Raw genomic sequence first — 11,224 nt, 5'->3', positions numbered from 1 at the left:
ATGATTTTGTTAAAATAACACCATTCACTTCAGAAAATTTGTGAAATGTAAATAACTTCCAAAATGGTTACTGTAGAGAGAAACTATGCAAAAGATGTGATCAAAAATACAGAATGCATTTAATACCATTGTGAAAAACATGGAGATATATTAAATCTGCCTACAAAAATATGGCTGATTACTAAGTATAATGATAAGGTTCCTAGGAAGTATTTTACTAAAAGCACTCTAAATTCGCTGCCAGGCTAGAATGAGATGCAAGACCTTTTGTACTTCTGGTGATGTATGTTTATATGTTTGTATGTTTATGTTGATATCATTATGTTCTTGTCTGCATCTTTTTGGGTCTCCTTTAGCAAGCTATTGACTCATTTTTCATGATTTTCTTACGTCACTCTCATTTCTCTTCCCAATTTTTCCTCTACTTCTCTTACTTGATTTTCCTGACATTGTGATCTTCCACATTAATTTCATTGTTATTTTTCAAGCTCTTTAAAATAATTTTTGGTAGCTTGATTGTTATGCCACTTAAAAATACATTAATTTAAATAGAATTATCATTTTTTTCCCTCTGTTTGCTTATCTTCCCAGATAGTTACTTGACTTCTTAACTCTTTGTTAAGGTAGGCTCTGCTTCCCCAGTGTGGAGAGTGTACTGTCCCAAGCTTCAGGGGTTTTGTGCAGCTGTTTCCAAAGTTACTTGTAGGGACCTGTAAGTTTTCTGTTCTTCCAAGGTAGTGTGATCTAAGGAGAGGTGTTTACTCCTCTCCTGGCCTGTGTCAAGAATATCAAGGAAATTAATACAAAAAAATGAATGGAGGTGGGATAGCCATCCCGGATCTCAAACTGTATTATAAAGTATTATCACTTTATAATATAAATATAATAATGTATAATATATCACATATATTATATATAATAATATATAATATAAATATAATATAAAACAATCTGGTGCTGGCTAAGAAATAGAGTGGTGGGTCAGTAGAATAAATTAGGTACACAATACATTGTAGAAAATGACAATAGCAATTTAGTGTTTGATAAACCCAAAGATCCAAGCTTTTGGGACAAAAATGCACTGACAAAACTTTTTGGGAAAAATGGAAAACAGTATGACAGCAACTAGGTATAGACCAACACCTCACACTGACTACTAAGATAAGTTCAAAATGGGTTCATAATTTACACATAAAGAACAAGGAATAGTTTTCTATGGACAAAGGAAGAATTAAGGACTAAACAAGATGTAGAGAGCATTATAGCATATAAAATAGATAATTTTGATTATATAAAATTAAAAAACATTCTTGTACAAACAAAACTAATGCAAGCAAAATTAGAAGGAAAGCAGAAAATTGGGAAAACAATTTTGCAGAAAATATCTCTCACAAGGCCTCATTTCCCCATTGATAAATGGTCAAAGGTTGTGAAAAGGCAGTTTTCACAACAAAGAAATCAAAACTTTCTATAGTTATATTAAAAATGCTCTAAATCACTACTGAATAGAGAAATGCAAATTTTAAAACTACTCTGAGGTATCCTCTCACATCTATCAGATTAGCTAATATGACAAAATATGACAAAAAAGGAAAATGATAAATGCTGGAGGAGAACTGGGACACTAATGCATTGCTGGTAGAGTTGTGAATTGAAGGAAACATTTTGGAGAGAAATTTGGAACTATACCCAAAAGGCTGTAAAACTGTATACTCTTTGATCCAGCAATGCCACTACTAGGTCTGTATCCCAAAGGGATAAAAAAGGGGGTGAGGTGGGAAGGACTTACTTGCACAGTATAGCAGTTCTTTTTGTGGTGGCTAAGAATTGGAAGTTGAGGGGATGCCCATCAACTGGGGAGTGGCTGAAGAAGTTGAGGTATATGCTTCAATGGAATATTATTGTGCTATAAGAAATGACAAGCAGGATGATTCCAGAAAAATCTGGAAAGATTTACATGAACTGATCCAAAGTGAAGTGAGCAGAACCAGGAGACCATTTTACATGGTAATAGCAATATTGTAGATGAAGAACTGTGAATAATTTAGCTATTCTCAGCAATACAATGATCCAAGAAAATCCCAAGGACTCATGATGAAAAATGCTATCCACCTTCAGAGAAAGAACTGATGTTATCTGAATACAGACTAAAGTATACTACTTTTCACTTTCACTCTTTTTCTTTCTCTTTTCTTTCTTTTTCATTCTTCTTTCTTCCTCTTCCCTCCTTCCTTCCTTCCTTTTTCTTTTACTTCTTTTCTTTCCTTCCTTTTTTTTTGGTTGAACTCTTCTTGCACAAATTGATCAATATGGTAATGTTTTACATGATTGCTTATTTATAACGTATACAAGATTGCACATCTCAGGGATGGAGTAGGGGAGGAAGTAAAGGACAGAATTTGGAATTCAAAAACTTTAAAAAATATTTTTACATTTATTTGGGGGGAAAGTAAAAAAAATGCTATTAAAAAATCTCTTCTGTATACTCTTTAATGATTGAAATTACTTTACAGAGAAGGCTCTCACTCCACAATTAGAGTTAAGATTCCAAATACAAAAATTTAGAGAGAAGGAACACATAGACTTAAAAGCAAACAAAAATGTGAATGATTAATATGTTTCTTGAGTATATGTCTAAGGGAGGGGAAAACAGGTTGAAAATAAAGGAAGCTGTTGCTCCTTGAAGAGGAACTATGATGTATCTTAAAATAAGGGAATGACACAGAAAATGAGAGCACTGGAAATACCAAAGATAAACGTGCTTTATCTCATAGTTCTATGTAGATGTGGCCTTGATAGGCCTTGAATCAGTAATAAGAGTAATTCACCTAATGGAGTGAAGGAGTTAATGCACCTCCTAGAATAGAAGTACATATCTTAGCATCAGGGAGCAGCAGCCTAAGCTTTGGGAAAATCAAATTCATTATTAATGTAAAAATCCCTCTGCATTCACTGTTAGTTTCAACTTGTGTTAAGAAATGTACTACTGGTCTTTACATTCACTAAGGATACTTCAAGCTTAAATAGCTGTAATAATCATGAAATTATACTCAATATCTCCTTTATCCTGTAAGTTTTCAACTAGGATATTTAAAGACTTTGGCCATCTAAAAAACAAAATGAATAATATCCAACTTGACTCAGTGCCTGAAATCCCAATTCAAATCAGCGTTCTCAAGAGAACGCTGTTCTAAGGACATATATATAAAGCATATGTTCTAAGGACAAATACATAAAGTCATTATCTGACTAGTGACATTGTAAACATGATTCACCAAATTGACTCAATTGTCCTTTCATCAATTCAATTGCATAAATCTATCAGGAGATATAGTCTACCATTACTTAAGAGTTTGATGTTGGCCCTCAACCCAATAGGATAAAGCAGTACTTGGTTGCTATTTGTTTAGCATTTTGTAAGTAGAAATGTTTTCAGAGAAGCAACAGATTTTATGATTTTTCTTTTGTTTTATTTTTTTTCTTTCTGGAGAGTTTTTTTTGGGACAGCTCAACTGATTGGGGGCTGATAGTTTTTTTTTTTTTTTAATGGTACTTTTTGTAATAAGGAGTGTAGGTGGAAAGCACACCTTACAAGAAAATTACAGCCCTTCAACCGATTCTACTTACATTAATGTAGGGATAAGAAAAAAAGAAGGTATATTATTTAAACATTATGTAAATTATGAAGAAAGTTAACATGCCACAAACTTATAAGTAGTGACATGGCTGAGCTGATTTATGTGATCATTCCAGACATTCAATCCTTCTGATATAATATACATGACTTAAGAAAATGACAACATGCTGTCATTTTTTTAAGTAAGAGATACAAAAAAAAATCAATCTTTATTTCAAATATTCTAAAGCAAAGTCCAGAAGTCATACACAAGTAAAAGACAGTTATGCTCCTAAACATGCAAATCCCTAAGTAACAACTGTTATGTGGAACTTGGTCCTCTACTGAGTAAATATTGAAATTGATTGGAATTGGGTTTCAGGACTACAATCAGAAAGAGCAGGGTGAGGTCATTAGTAGTCTGTCAAATAATTTCCAGGCCTTCATTTTTCTAGAAGAGTATGAAGGAGGAATCTTCTTTTACTCTTGTAAGTTAAAACTTCCATTAAATTCCATTAAATTTTCTCACTGTCCTTTCTGCTATACAGAAGTAATGGTTGTTAGTCATGGACCTTATTATTATCATTGAGTTCTTTACATGGTGAACTCCATTCCACTGAGATTTCTTCCTTTTTATCCTATTTTTAGATGTTGATATAACTGTGTGATTTTTTTAAATCAATGGTTATTGCCTGATACAGAGTCATTTTTGTTTTATTCTCCTGGAAATGGTAGAGCAATGTTCAGTTGTATGGAATTCTTATCCATCTTCTTCATCTAGGAAAACATTAAAACTTCCTAAAATATATCAGTCCTCTCTGTTGCTACATTCTTCCAAATAACAATAGGTAATGAGAAGTTACTAGATCTTCTTACATCAACATTTACTATTATTTGGTAACTCCACACTACTAGATAGAAGAATTCATGAGTGTTAATATGATACCCTGAGATCCTCTGGAAATATTTTCTTGACAAAAGGTATGTCTGAAGATAATGGAACATTGGGTTTCTTTGACTTTGAGCAAACATCACTTTTACCACTGCACATGTAAAATAAGATACAGTAATGCACTGAATTTGTAGAGCACTTTGAAAAATTATTTTCAAATGCTTTCTGTCATTATCTCATTTCATCCTCACAGTAATCCTGTAGGAAAGGCATTCTCATCCACATTTTGCATATCCAGAAATTAAGACACAAATTTGAAATAGCTTACCCAAAGTCATAAGCCTAATTAATGACAGAAGTAGAACTAGCTCTCCTGATTCTCATCCAAGTATTTCTAGTACGTTTTTCCCCCATTACATCAGGCTGCCTCCAGTCACAACTGATTAAAAAGCCACATGGCTGGACTTTTAAAATGTCTATCCAATTCAAATAACTTCTTCACATATTGGAATTTCAAAGGAAGACCTGAAAGATTTTAAAAATATGTAATTTATTTCTCAGCTACCCTAGAGGCCAGGATTAATAAACCATCCTACTTTATAAGTATTAGATGTTTTTTTTTTCCTTTCACTATTATATATTTGCACAGACTGTTCCCTCCTGGTAATATGGTTGTATTCCCTTTGCAGTTTGTACTAGAAATAGTAGTAGTGAATAACATGAATTACCCACAACTTTCAAATATAAAACTTTGTTTCTTATTTTATCCTAGAGGTTGCTTTCCATCAATTCCCACTCCTGTACTTCACTGTTGCATGAAGGTGAAACTGAGTTCTTTAAGGTATGCCAACTTATGCTGGTATTGCAGTGCCAGCAACAGACTACTTTCCAAGGATCAGGCCAGCTATGTATGGAGAGGTTCATCAACATCAGAAGGCTAGTAATATATTCTTAGATTATGCAACATAGAAAACCAATGAAAAAATACAAAATGGCACTGTCTTTGTGCAGCCATCCTTCACACCTATAATGATGATGGCAGAAAAGTTCAGAAAATATGTAATGCAGTTATAGTCCATGGATTGATTTGTTTATGTCTAAGATGGATATGAGTTAAATTTTAAAATGGTTAAATCAATATGGCAAAACTTCTTCTATGCAATGCTGGTTGACACAACTATTTATAATTCATATACTTTCCCCAAAATTCTAAGTGCAACAAAAGTGCCCAAAATGTATCTTCTTCCTCAAATTTATTGGTCTAATGATCTCTATGACTCACAGCCTTGTGATATGTTAGGGTAGTTGTGGACTTGATAATGGGGCAAATCTTATATAATGGGGGAAATATGAGATGAGAGTCAGGAGAGCTAGCTTTACATCTGCCATATTTTAAATCATGTTTGGATGTTTTTTGGTATTAAACATTGATCATGGCGTAAAATTACAATAGTAGTAGATTTAGGGTCTCAAAGAAAAACACATAGAGTGGTAGAAAAGGAGGCAAGGGATGCTTAGAATCACAAATTTTTTTTCACTTAGTATTTTATTTTCTAATTTTATATATATAATTTTCCATATTCATTTTTGTAAGATTTTGAGTCCCAAATTTTCTCCCCCTTCCTCCTCTCCCCCTTCCCCAAGACAACAAGCAATTTGATATAGGTTATACATGCACAATCATGTTAAATGCATTTCCACATTACTCATGTTGTGAAAGAAGAATCAGAACAAAAGGGAAAGAAAAAACAAAAAAAATAGTGAAAATAGTATGCTTCAAAAACGTATTCAGACTCCATAGTTCTATTTCTGGATATGGATAGCATTTTCCATCACGAGTCTTTTGGAATTGCATTGGATCACTGTATTGCTGATCATAGTTGATCACTGCACCATGTTGCTATTGTGTGGTATGTTCTCCTGGTTCTGCTCACTTCACTCAGCATCAGTTTATTTAAGACTTTCCAGGTTTTTTTGAAATCTACTTGCTCATCATTTCTTATAGAACAATAGTATTCCATTATATTCATATACCCTAGGGGTGTAAGGTGTGTCCAGGGAAGACTAGTACTTCTGAAGGAAAGTCTAGTACTTTTGGTGAAGGCTGCTGAGCACTATCAGGATTGCTTTCCACCTTTGGTGTCCACCTACTCCACCTAACTCTTACCTGTGGCTCTAAGAAGCTGTAGCATTTATAGCAGCCACACCCTGGTAAACCAGTTTTTGCAGATGGGCTAAACTAGGTTGAGGGTAACCAAGTGGCCTCAAAGCCATTGCTGAGTTAGGGGGGTATCTACCTCAAGCAAGTGAAGACTTCCCCTGGTGGAATGGGCAGAAAGGAACAATTTGTTCCAATGGTAATGAATACAGCTGAAGCAGGCACTGTGGAATGCTTAGAGCTTGGTTAGAAGATGCCAAGGTCATCCACTGCATCTTGAGCCATCACCAGTTGTCTTGATTCTGTCTTGCCGCTGAACTGTGATGACTCTGGAGGACAAAGTGAGGCCGATGACTTTGTGCAACTCTGCCTCACTTAAATCCAATTTATGCATGAATCAAAAGACATCACCCATACTATAAACCACAACTTGTTCAGCCATTCCCCAATTGATAGGCATCCCCTAGATTTTCAATTCTTTGCCACCACAAAAAAAAGCTGCTATAAATATTTTTGTACATGTGAGCTTTTTTATTCCCTTTTTTATGATGTCTTTGGGATATAGAACTAGTAGTGATATTGCTAGATCAAAGGTTACACAAAGTTTTATAGCCCTTTGGGCATAGTTCTAAATTCCTTTCCAGAATGGTTCATGTGTCACAACTCCACCAACAATGTATTAATGTTCCAATTTTCCCATATCTTCTCCAACATTTATCATTTCCCTGTCATATTAGATAGGGGTAAAGTGTTTTAATTTGCATTTCTTTAATAAATAGTGATTTAGAGCATTTTTTCATATGATGATAGATAGCTTTAATTTCTTCATCTGCAAACAGCCTGTTCATATCTTTAACCATTTATCAATTGGGGAATGACTTGCATTCTTATAAATTTGACTTATTTCTCTTTATATTTATATTATATTATCAGAAACACTAGCTGTAAACAATTGTTTCTCAGCTTTCTGCTTTCCTTCCAATCTCGGTTGTATTGGTTTTGTTTGTGCAAAACCTTCTTAATTTAATATAATCAAAATTATCCATTTTGTATTTCATAGTATTCTCTATCTCCTGTTTGGTCATAGATTCTTCCTTTCTCTATAGATCTGACACAAACTATTCCTTGCTTTCTTAATTTGCTTATGGTATCACCCTTTATGTATAAACCATGTATCCATTTTTACTTTATCTTGGTAGAGGGTGTGAGATATTGGTGTATGCCTAGGTTCTGCCAAATCATTTTCCAGTTTTCCCAGCACTTTTTGTCAAATAGTGAGTTCTTGTCCCAGAAGCTGGGGTCTTTGGGTTTATCAAACAGGAGATTACTATAGTCATTTACTACTATGTCTTATGTACCTAACCTATTCCATTAATCCACTACTCCATTTCTTAGCAAGTACCAAACCGTTTTGATGATTGCTGCTTTATAATATAAAGAGCTGGTATGGCTAGGCCATCTTCCCTTGCATTTCTTCATATTAATTCCCTTGATATTCTGGACCTTTTCCACTTCCAGATAAACTTTGTTATTATTTTTAATAGCTCTATAAAATAATTTTTGGTAGTTTGATTGGTATGGCACTCAATACATAAATTAATTTAGGTAGAATTGGCATTTTTATTATATTAGCTCAGTCTAACCATGAGCAACTGATGTTTTTCCAATTATTTAGATGACTTTATTTGTGTGAAAAGTGTTTTGTAATTGTGTCCATATAGTTCCTGGGTTTGTTTTGGCAGGTAGACTCCCAAATATTTTATAATGTCTACTGTAACTTTGAATGGAATTTCTCTTTCTTTCTCTTGCTGTTAGACTTTGTTAGTAATATATAGAAATGCCAATGATTTATGTGGGTTTATTTTATACCCTGCATCTTTGCTAAAGTTGTTTATTATTTCAAGTTTTTCACTTGATTCTCTAGGATTCTCTAAATATATCATCATATCATCTGTGAAGAGTGATTCTAATACCTTCAATTTCTTTTTTCTTCTCCTATTGCTAAAGCTAACATTTGTAGTACCATATTAAATAATAGTGGTGATAATGGGCATCCTTGTTTCACCCCCTATCTTATTGAAAATGCTTCTAGCTTATCCCCACTACATATAATGTTTGCTGGTGGTTTTAGGTACATTCTATTTATCATTTTAAGGAAGACTCCATTTATAAGTATGCTCTCTAGTGTTTTTAATAGGAATAGGTGTTGTGTTTTGTTAAAAGCTTTTTCTGCATCTATTGGGATAATCATATGGTTTCTATTAGTTCTGATATTGATATGGTCAATTATACTGATAATTTTCCTAATATTGAACCAGCTCTGCACTCCTGGTGTAAATCCTACCTGGTCATAGTGTATTATTCTCACGATAAGTTGCTGTAATATTTTTGCTAATATTTTATTTAAAAATTTTTGCACTGGGGGGCAGAGCCAAGATGGTAGAGTGAAAGCAGTGACTTGCTTGAGTTCTCCCTCAAACCCCTCCAAATACCTATAAAAAATGGCTCTAAACAAATTCTAAAGCAGCAGAACCCACAAAAAGACAGAGTGAAACAAATTTCCAGCCCAAGACAGCCAGGATGGTTTATTGGAAAGGTATATTGCTCTAGGCAGGGAGAGGAGCACAGTTTGGCATGGGCACGTAGGCAAGGCAGGCCTCAGCAAAACTGGAGTAAGCCTAAGATGACTGAATAAAGGGCAGCTGAGGCAGCTTCCAGACTTCTCAACCCAAGAACGCCAAAGACAACTTAGAGGGTCAGTGGGAAAGGTCTGTGACTGTTGTGAGAGACAGAGAAGCTTGTTCTCAGCTACAGTCCCAGTGTGTGGCCCCAGGGGCAGCCGCTGCTTCCGTAGCTTCTGGCCCACAGACTGAGGGGAAATCGAGGGGCTGATCAGAGGGGGATTGCAGGGATCTCTTTGCCAGGGCTGAGGCAAGAATCTCTTGCTTTGCCAGTGCTTGGATTTGGGTCACAGTTCTGGGTGGCAGTCCTGGGGCAAGGAGGAGTGCTAGTGTTGTGGAGCTTGTAGTGGCAGTGGAGAGGAAATCCTCCTCACAGTTCCAAGGCAGAAAAGAGTGCTTGTTGTCACTCATAGACCAGAGCACATGCCAAGAAATGAGTAAACACCTCACCTCTTATCATACCAGCTTAGAAGAACTGAAAATTTACAAGTCCCTAGAAGTATCTCTGAAAACAGTTGCACAAAAGCCCTGAAGCTTGGGACAATACATTTTCCACACTTGAAGCAGACCCCTACCTTAACAAAGAGTTTAAAACTCAAGTAATTAGCTGGGATCATGACCAAGCCTCACAAAAATGTCAGACCATAGAATCTTTCGTTGGTAACAAAGATCAAAACATACAACCAGAAGAGGGCAACAAAGTCAAAGCTCCTACATCCAAAGCTTCCAAGAAAAATATGAATCTTCCAGGCCTTGGAAGAGCCCAAAAAGGATTTTGAGAAAAAAGTAAGAGAAGTAGAGGAAAACTAGGAAGAAAAATGAGAGTGATGCAAGAAAATCATGAAAAACAAGTCAACAGCTTGCTAAAGGAGACCCAAAAAAATACTGAAGAAAATAACACCTTAAAAAATAGCCTAACCCAAATGGCAAAAGAGGTCCAAAAAACCAATGAGGAGAAGAATGCCCTAAAAAGCAAATTGTCCAAATGGAAAAGGAAGTCCAAATGCTTACAGAAGAAAATACTTCTTTAAAAATTAAAATAGAGCAATTGGAAGCTAGTGACTTTATGAGAAATCAAGACATTGCAAAATACATCCAAAAGAATGAAAAAATACAAAACAATGTGAAATATCTCATTGGAAAAACAATTGACTTGGAAAATAGATCCAGGAGAGAGAATTTAAAAATTATTGGACTATCTGAAAGTCATGATTAAAAAAAGAGCCTACACATCATCTTTCAAGAAATTATCAAGGAAAAGTGTCCTGGCATTTTTGAACCAGAGGGCAAAATAGAAATTGAAAGAATCCACTGATCACCTCCTGAAAGAGATCACCAAAGGAAAACTCTTAGGAATATTGTAGTCAAACTCCAGAGTTCCCAGGTCAAGGAGAAAATATTGCAAGCAGCCAGGAAGAAACAATTCAAATATTATGGAAACACAATCAGGACAGCTCAAGATTTAGCAGCTTCTATGTTATGGGACCTCACAGCATGGAATATAATATTCCAGAGGTCAAAGGAGGTAGGATTACAACCAAGAATCACTTACCCAGAAAAACTGAATATAATCCTTCAGGGGAAAAAATGGACATTCAGCAAAATGGAGGACTTTCAAGCATTCTTGATAAAAAGACCAGAGCTGAATAGGAAATTTGACTTTCAAATACAAGACTCAACTGAAACAAGAAGAGGTAAACAGGAAAGAGAAATCATAAGAGACTTACTAATGTTGAACTGTTTACATTCCTGCATGAAAAGATAATATTTGTAACTCATGAAACCTTTGTCAGTATTAGGGTAATTAAAGGGGAAAAAATATGTATGCTTATAGATAGATAGATAGATAGATAGATAGATAGATAGATAGATAGATA

This window comes from Vombatus ursinus, unplaced genomic scaffold (genome assembly GCF_900497805.2).
Source record: "Vombatus ursinus unplaced genomic scaffold, bare-nosed wombat genome assembly UNPS02014812.1, whole genome shotgun sequence".
Lineage (NCBI taxonomy): Eukaryota > Metazoa > Chordata > Mammalia > Diprotodontia > Vombatidae > Vombatus > Vombatus ursinus.
Note: the sequence above shows the minus strand (reverse complement) of the source record.